General features: G+C 31.0%; 1 long non-coding RNA gene across 1 annotated transcript; it reads left to right on the top strand.

The window, feature by feature from the left end:
• Positions 1–3,972: 3,972 nt before the first annotated feature.
• On the top strand, positions 3,973–5,234 carry LOC132725512 (uncharacterized). The gene is made up of 2 exons (XR_009625065.1): positions 3,973–4,112; positions 4,957–5,234. It is a non-coding gene; the product is annotated as an uncharacterized LOC132725512 (long non-coding RNA).
• Positions 5,235–12,110: the final 6,876 nt, after the last annotated feature.

Below are 12,110 nucleotides of genomic sequence, written 5' to 3'. Positions count from 1 at the left end.
TGTATTTATTCAGAGGTGATATAAATAGTGTAGTTATTTAAATCATCCTTGTTTTTTTAAATAGATCTACTGTGTACAATGTATTGACTTTGTTATAAGAGGAAGTTATAAATCATGTACATGTATTATAAATGTAATATGAAAATATTAGGTCTCTTAAGAAACCTAGGTACTTAAATCACAATGCAATGGCTTAGTTCTATGGTTTAAATAATCATTTAAGTAATGTATATTAATACTTACAGAAAACGCAATTTGTGTCGTTTTGAATATATTTAGTGAAACAATGATTTAAGGCAGTAAGCGACAAAATATTTAAACAATCATTAAGTATAGTTAGGTACAAACTTTAAATATAGTCGATTTAATAATTGTGTATTGATCGTTGTGACCATATCGTCAGCTTAAGAGCAGTAACAGGTTGAATATTTCTAAATTTTGATAGGAGTTAACCATTTATTGCACTGAGGTGATGATTTCTTTCTTTATTTGATAAAGAAGCCTGTCATACAATGTCTTTTTAAGTAGCAGTGTTTATGATGTTTAATCTTAAATGTTTTCATTTTCTTTTTAACTCTGACGAATACTGTTGAAAGTCGAAACGTCGGTTATTATCATTAAATAAGCCCTAAATCTTATCATGTTTTGTTGTTTGTTCATAATGTTTTCATTCAAATTGATTACATTGACATTTATCATCTGTGTTTGCAAACATTGCTGGAGTCATGGATTGCTTTACGTCTCCCATTTTAATACATGATCTAAATATACAAGATCTAAATACTCGGGATTGGACGCTTAAGATTAATGATGAACCTGTTTTGCACCTCTAATACCACTAATGCAATTTTATTGAAACTTTTCACAGTATATATTTGTAGGTCAAGTGCTTGCGTATATTACATGGGTTTTACGGTTGATTGATTTTTGTTATTGCCAGTGAACAAAACAGGTGTTTGTTCTGTTGCCAGCTACACAGAAGCTTGTCTGGATATTGGTGGTATTTCAAGTTCATTGATTTTTGTCAGAATTATAGTCCTTATATGATTTTTATCTTTACAGATTGTCCGAACTTCTTATTTTATACCACAGATGCAATGTCAGTGAAACTGTACAAGATTGATCAGTAGCTCAAGTTGTTTAACAATTACAAGGGTTTTCTGCTTGAATGTTTTTTGGTCAAGTTATGGCCCTTGAATAAAAAATATTTTTTTCTGCCGCCAGCTACAAAGAAGCTTGTATGGACTACTCATTAGAGACTACTTGCTTGTGCAATTTCATCTTAACTGTACAGAAATAATCAGTACTAAATCTAGTTTTGCATATCGTTGGCATTTTCCGGTTCAATGATTTTTGTTAGAGTCATGGCTCTTTATTTTTTTAAAGTTTGTCCGGACCACTGTCTTACTACTGATGCAATTTCAGTCAAATTACATGAGTGAACGGTAGCTCAAGTAATTGCACATATTTCACGGGTTTTCTGCTTGGATAGTTTTATCCGAGTTTTTATGACCCTTAAATAAAAAAGGTGTTAAAATTTGTCCGGACTCCTAAATACAGTTGTGCAGTTTCAATGAAATTTTACAGGATTTATCGGTAGCTCAAGTACTTGCACATATAAACAGGTTTTCTGGCTGAAAGATTTTTCTCCAAGTAATGGCCCTGAAATAAAACCGGTGTTGTTTTGTGTTGGCAACCACATGCGGAGAACCAGTCTGGAATATTCTTCAGAAACTGCCGTTGCAATTTAATCCGAAATTTACAGGAATGATCAACGCCAAGTCGTCTAGTTGTGCGAAATATCGATAACTTTACAGGACTGATCTGTTGCTCAAGTACTTGCGCATATAACACGGGTTATTTAGTTGAATGTTTTTGGCTGAGTCATTACCCTTGAATAAAAAGCGCATTTTGTTCGTTAGTAATTTTTGTGTCTTCTGCTACACAATGGGTAGCTATGATATGCAACTGGCTATCATGACGCAACATATGTGATCACTGATCTCTCTTGTGTTATAATGTAACTAAATTAAGTCAAGTTATGAAAAAATGGAGTCTGAATGAGAAAGCACTTCTGTTAAAATGTGATCAAAATGTTGATCAAATCATATTTTCTAACAAGGTATGTAAAAATCAAGGACAAACATGTTTCTCTTTTATCATAAATAACAAAACTGTTCCTCATAACACTATCCCCTATTGGTTATTGCCTCATATATTTGATTATTTTATCTACTGTATGTGTTTCTACTTTAGCTGGGTTTTCAGCTTTTCAGGTTGATTGATATCAAGGTAACTTAGATAAATTTGCTACTTTTCTACCAAACTGTTAGCTTTGTAACAGTAATATTGAAAGTTTCTGAGACATTAATGAACCTTTATTCTGTTATCAGATGGTTTGGCGAGATATGGATTTTATGTAAAAGTCTTGCGGCGGCGGCCATCAGAAACATAAAATATACTGTCTACAGAAACTAACAAAGACAGAAGATAGGAGAGTACCGAGGAAATTCTGTGATGCTGAATAGAAACCTTTTAGAAAGAAATAATTCAACACTCAGGAATGTTCCCCTCTCTGGAACAAGAGTCCATGGTCACAGGTAAATACCTTTGACATTATTTAACCAAGTGTGATAAACTTTGCCACCAGTATTCTGACCAGGCTCTATACTTATATTTTTTGTACTTTGAATGCTTTCGAAATCTCTTTAACTTTAATAAATTCAAAGCAGGGCAAATCCAGGACAACAATTCAGCAGGTTAACTGTTCACTTGTTAAAGGTTAGGTTAACAAATCTCTGTGTTGTCATAAAAGAGCAAATTGTTCACATAAATTAAGCAGATAAAAGGTTTTGATCAATTTATTTATAGGATTTATAATAATTATAGAGTGGTTCGTTTTGTTTTCAGTGTTCAAAGAGCTGTGGTAAAGGATTTAGGTCAAGAACAGTTGTGTGCCAAAGTAAGACTTTAAAAAGTTAGGTCATACAGCCAGACTCTATGTGCTCTGGTGATCCACGGCCGATCTCACAGAGATGTTGCAAGCGTAGACGATGCCCAGACCCAACAGCTAAATCGGCCAACAATGCATGGAGCGAGGTTAATGAAATAACAAAAATAATTTATTTAATTTTAAACATTATTACCTCCACAGCTGTGAAATATATTATTGGGTCGTTTCAAATGTTATATGTATTGAGGATGTTGTTAAAGAGTGTAGGTTAAAAAAATGAGTTGAATAAGTTCATGTTATATAATTCAAATCTCTGGCAAGCATAATATTGTTTTATTCACAAATAAACAAGTTTATAACTGAATCGACAATAATATAATATTCTATTCATCACATTTTTAGAATAAGACCTGGGTTGACAGTTAAAAGAGTCAATTTCATTGGCCTGTTTATAATGTACGCTAACCTTAGCGCGCTTAAACGCTATGTTTGTTTATAATGCAAATGATGTCACATTGAAGTGTTACAACACTATTGTAACATTGTTTATCATTTTACAAAATTTGGATATTTCCTTGTATTTTTCAGTGCACAAGAATATATGATGTAGGCACAAGGACTCGTACTCTTAAATGTATGACAAAGTCCAAAACTGTAATAATAACCAAAGAGAAACGTTGTTATCCGGATATAATCCTGACAGAGGTGTGTCAGGTGCAGACATGTCCAGAGCTACCAGAATAAAAACCAGTTAGAACAAACGAACATAATCAATCTTAATTCCACAGGTATTCAGTATAGAAATAGCCTGGAAATTTAAAAGTGATTTGAAGAAAAATTCATGCTGGTAAGTTATTTGAAAACAGTTCTAAAGTAATGATATCTAAAATTCATAATTTTGTCACCTTACTGCAGTAGAGAATTAACTCCGATTAAATAATATCAGGAGTTAACCTGTTACAGCACTAAGGTGCCGATTTTATCTAAATTTTAAAGTAATCTTCTTGTTTTTAGTGTTCAGTGTCATGTGGACGTGGTCAGCAGACGCGACTGGTTCACTGTATGCATCAGAAGTACAGAAAGCTTGCCACTAACTGTGACCAGACTGTCAAGCCTCTAGCGAAACAGAGCTGCTTTCAGAAAAAATGTTTGGATCCAGGTAAAATTTGTTTCTTTTAGATATATATGCATATTCCTTGCTTATCAGAAGTGCTGAAGAGGAAGCTATAGTGCTATAAGAATTATTTTGAAGAGAATAACAATAAAAAACATTAGCTCCTTCCCTCCTAGTCAAATCATTTTAGAGAAAATAAGGCAGATAATCTTCCGATCAAAATGGAATAGCTTAGACGTACTGTTTGGCCTTTGTGACTGAGTGGTTAAGATTGCCAACTTCAACTTACTTACCCTGTTTTGCTGTGGGTTCGAATCCCGTCAGAGAGTTGGGATTCTTCCTTGTGAGGAACGTATCCAGTAAACTTGTTGAAGATAATTCCCTTCTCAGATGTAATTTGTACCTGAAATAATGTGCAAAGGAGCAACTCAAGTATTTCTCAAACAGTAAAGAGTTGGTATCACATGAAACCCGACAAATTGAAGGAGAGCATTGGCTTTGTGGTTAGGATGACTGCTTCTCAACCCAGGGATCATGGGGCAAGCCCTGATTGGGTCACAACAATGTTTGTTCATATGACACCAGTACTGGTTGGTTCTTGGAAGCGGACTCGAAAGTGATAAGTTACAAGAACTAGTTTTGCAATCGGGCTTTAATGGCTCGTAATATTTTCAATAAATTAAAACCAATTCATGACTAACCAAAGTTCTACTGTAATATCTCCAAACATCATTTCGTCTTTCAACAAGCTTCTGACATAATCTGTGATGATCCTTAAAAAAATTTGAATAAACTAAAGGCTGAGCACTTTTGGATCTAGCATATTTGTGGTTAAATAAACTGTATCTAGAGTTTAGATTTTAACATGTTTTATTTGTTTTTGTTTCAGGTCCTTCGTGTTTTGACGAGTTTTCATGGTGTCATCTCGTGCCGAAACACAATATCTGTAATCATTCTTTCTACGGGACCAAGTGTTGTCTCTCTTGTCACAAAAGATGATGATTGCTTCCTTTAGATATTTAGCGACAGTGTACTTATAAACTGCATATTGATGGAAACTCGCATTATTTTCTTATTATATCATTATTTATGCAATTCTTCTATGATTCAATACTCAAACAGTGCCAAGCAATTTGTTGTAAGAATAGATTAAAGTTTAGCAAAATTTGTTGATGTGTTTTTAAAAAACTGTTTGTGTTCCACTGATAAGGTTTATTAGCTTGAAGAAAGTAGAACTAGAAGATGTCTGCCACAACGTTGGCATTCAATTTTGTTCGCCTGTACGAAATTTTACTCCTGTAATTTTGCCTAAAATACACCTGTTTTTCTGTTAAAAATTACAGCTGTATTTTTCTTCAGTTTTGATAAACATATAGCAAATTACACCTGTTTTTTCAAAAATACACCTGTTTTACACCTGTACTATGAACGAAATATGTAAATTAACTGTTTTTTTCTACGGGTCGAAAATACAGTTGTACTGTTTTACAGCTGTTTAAAATACAGGTGTAAAATTTTACAGGTCTAAAAATACAGGTGTAAAATAAATAAATACACTTTGTCAGAAATTTTGTGCATTTGTTGCTACTCAATCTTTAAAAATAAGAAATGGTTGAGGAGAAAATATCTTTTTACAAGATTAAGGTACAAATAGCAGACATTATACAATCACAAAAGTTCACAATGGCACTCTGTGCTAAGGTGAGCGGAAATATCATTGAACTAGAATCACTATCACTAAAGATGGGGATAAATATAACAAATTTTCACTTTGTCTTAAATGGATTACTATATTTTATTACATTCTGTTACAGTCTTATATACACTACTGATACTGCATCAATAAAATCCAAGTCATGAATAACACTGCAGGCATATCCTTTCATTTGAAGAAAAATTCACAAATGCTAATAAAGTTTTTTTTCTTGTAAAAATTTATTGCCAGTATTTGCCAAATTAATGTCTACATATACATGTATAGGTACTTAGAATAAAGCCTTTGCAAGTGTTTTCTCTTCTTAACTGGTCCCTGTCATTGTGATTTAAGATCCTGTTTAAAGCAGCTTCGCCTGAATCAAATGAAACATCAATAGTTTATCATTAAATGAATACTAAATGATAATCATGTAACTTTCAATGCTTGCATTTTGTAATGCACATATTCAGTGCCTGGCCAATTCATTTTTTTAAATACGTACGAATTAACTTCAACCTATATAATTATGTTTTGACAATTAATGAATACATGTATTAATTGTCCTACTTAATGCATTGCCTGATAAAAGATATTTACTGAGCTGTTTCTATTAGTGGGGTAACTTAACTTTAATAATTAAGGTAGACTTATTTCGTTTAACCATGAATTTCTGTCAAAACTATTCTAATTAGTCAACTACAATTTCTTTTTACCATGTCTGTTTTAGTCCTTTGCTTTGTTTCATGTAGATCAACGTCTCTGGGGGGTGTACTGTGACCTTTAAGAACAAAATTCATTGTTCATTATAAAAGATATGAAAATAAATTATGACCTATTAATTAGAAGTTAAGTATAAATGTATTTAATATCATCTCTTCAAGACTGCATTCAAAAATATAAAGCAGTTAACAGTCAATATTGTAGTATCTAATTAAATGCTATTGGTGACAAAATTTACATTTAAAAATTATTTTCCAACTGGGTAAATAGAATGTAAAATATTATTTTTTTTCAGAATAAAGTTGATAAAAATAATTGCTAGCAGACCTGAAATAATACTTGTTTTTTGCATAAATGTATCCAAAGGTTATTACCTGATTTTTTATGATTCTGGTTTTCATCTTCTTGTCCAAGATTCAAATTTCATTTGCAACCAGCATATCCCATAATCCAGAATATTGTCATTTTCATTAACAAGACTGTAGCCTTGACTTTTTTCCTTTGAAAAGTTTAAGAATTTACACCCAAACATTTTATACAAAATATTGCCTAGAAAAATGCTTATATCTCCACAATTTCTTAATTATCAATAAGATCCTTTGTGATACATGAGCACTACAGTCGAGACTGTCATATGTGACTTTCCAAGGGATCTTCAGAAAAAGGTCGCATATGACAGGGAGTCTCTAAATACAGTCTCAAAGAAAATTAAATTTAAATATCATCTATCTGTCTATATACCAATGTGACTTAAAGATCCTGTATGTTTTGTGATTGATACTGTTACTGTGTTTTTGTATCTTGCAAAAAAATATATATGAATATAATTATGCAAATAAAACAATTTTCAAACATCAAAGAATATGTAAAATGTTTACTGCATATATTCGTGCACATTATATTTAATCAATAAATTGCATGCATTGATTTCTTATTGGAAAATTTGACTTAGAATTTATAGAAAATAAAGTTCTAATTACCTCCCTTTAATGGCCTTTATTACATGAAATGTTAAATTAGGTGATATCTTTCTAAATTATGCTTATTTGAACTTACAATATTGACAAATCTTAATTTGAGCATCATATTTTATGAAATAAAACCATGAAAAAATTGTGTTACAGGATCTTTACTGTAAACATATCCATATCCAAAGCTTTTTTCTGGTTTGGTATCAATATTTTTTCCGTATTAATTATGCAGCCATAGAAAGGTAAATTAAAAAAATGCTGCCTAAAAAATCTTTCGTGGGCACTCTTTAATTTAAAAAAAAATCTAACACAAGTCTTAACCCAATTATGTACATTACACACACATCTATTGCATCATGCTTCCCATGAACAGACGCTACGTCACTTTGTACCTGCATGTATCTACATGATGTGTAATTGAGATAGAGGTGTGTAGACTTTGTTTGCTACAGTGCTGGATTATAATTGGACTTAATTATTTTGGCCCTCTGGGTGTTATAATAGGTATTCTTTATCTGATCAACGGACAATTAAAAGGTGTGAAAGTCGTTTAAATCAGACAAAACATTGCATTGGGACCAGACAATTAGGGTCGCTTGTCACATATGACAGGGAGTCGTTTAATTCAGACCATTTATATAGGAAAATACGTTGGGAGTACTGAAACAAGGTCGGATAAGACAGGGAGTCGTTTAAATCAGGGGGTCGCTTAGACGGTCTCGACTGTATTTCCACAAATACCTCAGATTTCAAATTTTACAACTGTAGAACTGGACTGATTCATCATGCATAATGTTAAACAGGGATATTCCACAAATCAAAGCACCCATCATTTTACTTTCACAATCATATAGACATATGAGAAAAAAAAAGTGTAATGTAGAATTTCAAATTCATAATAAGTTTTTAAAGATAAATTTCCTTCTAAACAGACTTCATTTAAAATTTATAAAGTTGTTTCCCCCCAGAAAAAATCAAATGGAAGAGTCTGGACTGTAGCAGAATTATAATGGTGGGAAAACAGGTGGGTACCATTATCAGACTGGTCAGTGCAAGGTGTAAAATCAGTCAGTTGTGTAAAATCATTGTAGAGTAGTAGAGGCAGTGTTTATTTATTTATCCTACTTAACAGGTCATTTATATTACAAACTAGATTGAGAGAGCTTAATGTATGAGTTTATTTCATACACAATTAACTTTACAGAGTGAAGAATAACTCATAATGTCTGCAAATTTGGAGTCTTGAATAAGAACATGTACCAGTTTGTTGTTGTTATAGTTTTTGTTGTTGTTCTTTTTATACTTTAAGAACAACAAAGACAGGCCTATGTGAACTATCTCATATATTTTAAAACTAAATAATCATATACAATGTACATGTATATTCAAATTTAGATAGAACTCTTAGTTCAAAGTTGCTTACATTATGAATGTTTAAAAATTAAATCCTAAGTGTAAATAATGTGCATGCAGTCTGTACAATTGCATCAAAGATATTAAAGTATTTAAATAAGAACAATTTCTCTAAAAGATTTTCTAAGTGTGTATTGTACATCTGTATCATTGAAAATACAGTTGTAGTTTTGGACTTAGATTATTTTCAGCACAAAATATTAGTTCAATATTTTCTAAGTATCAGAATTACATGTGTACATCTAAAACACAGGTCTTGTCTCAAAAATACACCTGTAAAATTGTTATAATACACCTGTATTTCTTAGTCAAAATGTCAAATTCAGCAAACACAGGTCCCTAAGACCTGTATTTTTACAAAAACAGGTGTTTTTCAGTCGTTTTACAGTTGTAAAACAGGAGTTTTTTTCGTACAGGCAGATTTTGCATGCAAGTTGGTATCTCCAAAACTGCTAAAAGGGAATGGGTTGAAACTTCAACACTTATTTGAGAGCATAATAGGTCACTGTCCAAGGTCCATGGCATGTATCAGACATGGATTTTGACAAAATTATTGTCCTTTTGAACTTGAAGAAAAAACCACATTATCTAGGTCAAGCACTGAGAATAGTTGAGCATGCTGTCCTCCCGCCATCTCCTGTTGCTTCTGTCTTTTGCCAACAATTATGAGAAAAAAAATGTTATTTTTTATGTAAATGGGGTGCAACATATCAACATTTAACAGTTTGTAACAAAACATGTGTTTGGAGCATGACGAATTAAATTTCACATACATGTATTTTACGAAGTTTCAGAGTTTGAAAATATTTTTCCTTAATAATATATACAATGAAACCTCTGCAGTGAAATCACCTCTTTATAACAGCCATATCATTTTTCCCTAAGTAAGACTTCATACTTCATATCACTTTTGGTCCTTTGGGATCATTGATGCCATCACTATTAAGTGTTGAGAATTGAGTACCACTCAAGATCGTGCTAGGGGGCGTGAGGGATGTTGCACTTATTTATTATCCCTCATGTACAGACTCAATCAAACCGAGTCTGCAATGTTCATGTAATTTTGTTGTGATTTATGCTTCCGAGGGATCACTTTGTTTCCAGATAGTAAGCATAAATTCTTATCAGCAGCAACTAAATTTTTTTTATCTTGATCCCAAAGGGCGGTTGCTATACAGAGGTTGCCATTGTAAATAGAAGGTTTTGTCTTGCTTCATTTTTATCAAAAATGAATATCTACACAAAAAAGTTAATTACCTTAGTCCGACTAATTACACTTGTCAAAGAGACATTGAAGTATTTTTTGGAACGTGCGATGTCTTTTTTCCAATGGTTTAATAGACTAAGTAAGAAACAATGTTAAAAAGTAGTTAAATGGGTCAAAGCATGCTTAATTAATAATTAATTATTATCCATGTATTGAGTAAAACCTTATAAATGGTTTATTTTCCTTATCTGAGTAAATAGTAGATATATTTTGTTTTGTTTCAGTAACTTTGTCATGTTTTTGAATACATTTTGTCTTTTAAATTTGTGAATGAAACTGTTAAATTAAATATAAAAAATTATCAGGGTAAACTTCCCCAGTAACTGAGTGAATTATCAGTTCATCAGGGTTGATTAAATAATATCAGTATAATGTCAGGGATATTGTTTTGTAACATTTAGGAATTTTTCTGTCAGAACAGTCAGGGACTTTATTAACAACTTTGATAAATCCATGATATATTTTTATCATCATACATTGTTACAAATGCTGTACTGTTTATTTATCAGAGATTTTGCCATCAGTTTAAGAGTGACCTGTTTAGGCTGACAAAATTTTATATGCTGCAATTTTTTATATGCACCAACAGAATTTGTTTTCTAGTTTACAGTATAAGAAAAACTGTTATTTATACCCGCACAGTATACAAGGTGTTTGATAATAACATTCATTTTTGAATCAAAGTACTGAAGTACCCTGTTAAAGACATGTTTAACATTTTTTTAAGAATTACAAAAAGAAAAAAAATTCCGAGGCATAATGTGCATTTAAAAAAGATACTCATACATATATGTCAGTTATTTTTCAAAAAGCACTAACCAGTGAATAAAGCTTTGTATTTTTATTCAAATTTGTTTCATTATTGTTTATTTTGCACTTTAGTGTCAATAGATGCATACATTTTGTCAGTTTATATTTGTACATGTTTTTGCCATTTTGCTATATTATTAAAACATTTGTATAATTTGAATTTGACAAATGCCTAGGAATTTCTTTTATATAAGTTTAGTACTTGGGAAATTTTTTACCTTAATACATTGAAACATTGAGTTTATGATGAAGATTGCCATGGTTTATTAAAATTAAATGTTTTCTGACATCATTAAAGTCCTACCATCCCCATTATAACATTGAACTGGACTTTAAATTTCTAAAAATAGAAAACAAATTAGGTATAATAATTATGTACTATTTAAAAGTAAAATAAGATGCTACATGTTTAACATTATATTATATATTTATAAATGAAATACATGTATTGAGAAATATCAATGAAATAAAATGCGGTTTTTCATTTTCTGTATTTTCATTGTAAAATTTACTTTTTGCTGTAGATAAATGTATTTTCGGCATCTTCACTGGTGTATTGCCAGACTACGTTCTTCTAATTTCAGCCAATACACAAAATTTAGAGGGAAGTTTTCCAAATTGTAATGTTAAAAAAGAGTAAAATGTATATAATAAACAGAAAATGTAAGGTTTTTCTATAAATAAAATACGTACAGGATTTATTTTCATCTTGGGGTATGCAAATTATCATATTTCACTCATGAAATATTTATTTTCATATTACTCTATGAAATAAATCCTGTTTTTATAATAATTAAAATACTTTGTCCTTTATATATTTGAGTATGTTTGGGGGGGGAAAAGCAATTTTTTATAATCTGAATTTTTTGATGATTTTAATATTCAGTTTTTTAACCCAGGATCCCAGCTTAATTTTATAGAATCTAATTAAGTAAAGTTATCTTCTAAAAATCATTTACAATATTTGTGTATTTCTTTATATTATAATTATGTACTGATTTATTTTGAAAATTATTATTAGTGTATTTTATGTATTTTATTGTACATTTTTATACTGTTATTATATAATTATGACATATCGCTTCACTAACTGTTGACTTTTTAATACTCATGCATTATTTGTCTTAAAATTGTGGGCACTTAGAGTCAAGTTTGTAATAATAAAT

The sequence above is a fragment of the Ruditapes philippinarum genome, unplaced genomic scaffold (genome assembly GCF_026571515.1).
Source record: "Ruditapes philippinarum isolate M1 unplaced genomic scaffold, ASM2657151v2 ctg1865_1_1_1_1, whole genome shotgun sequence".
NCBI lineage: Eukaryota > Metazoa > Mollusca > Bivalvia > Venerida > Veneridae > Ruditapes > Ruditapes philippinarum.
This window is presented reverse-complemented; position numbering and strand designations above follow the sequence as displayed.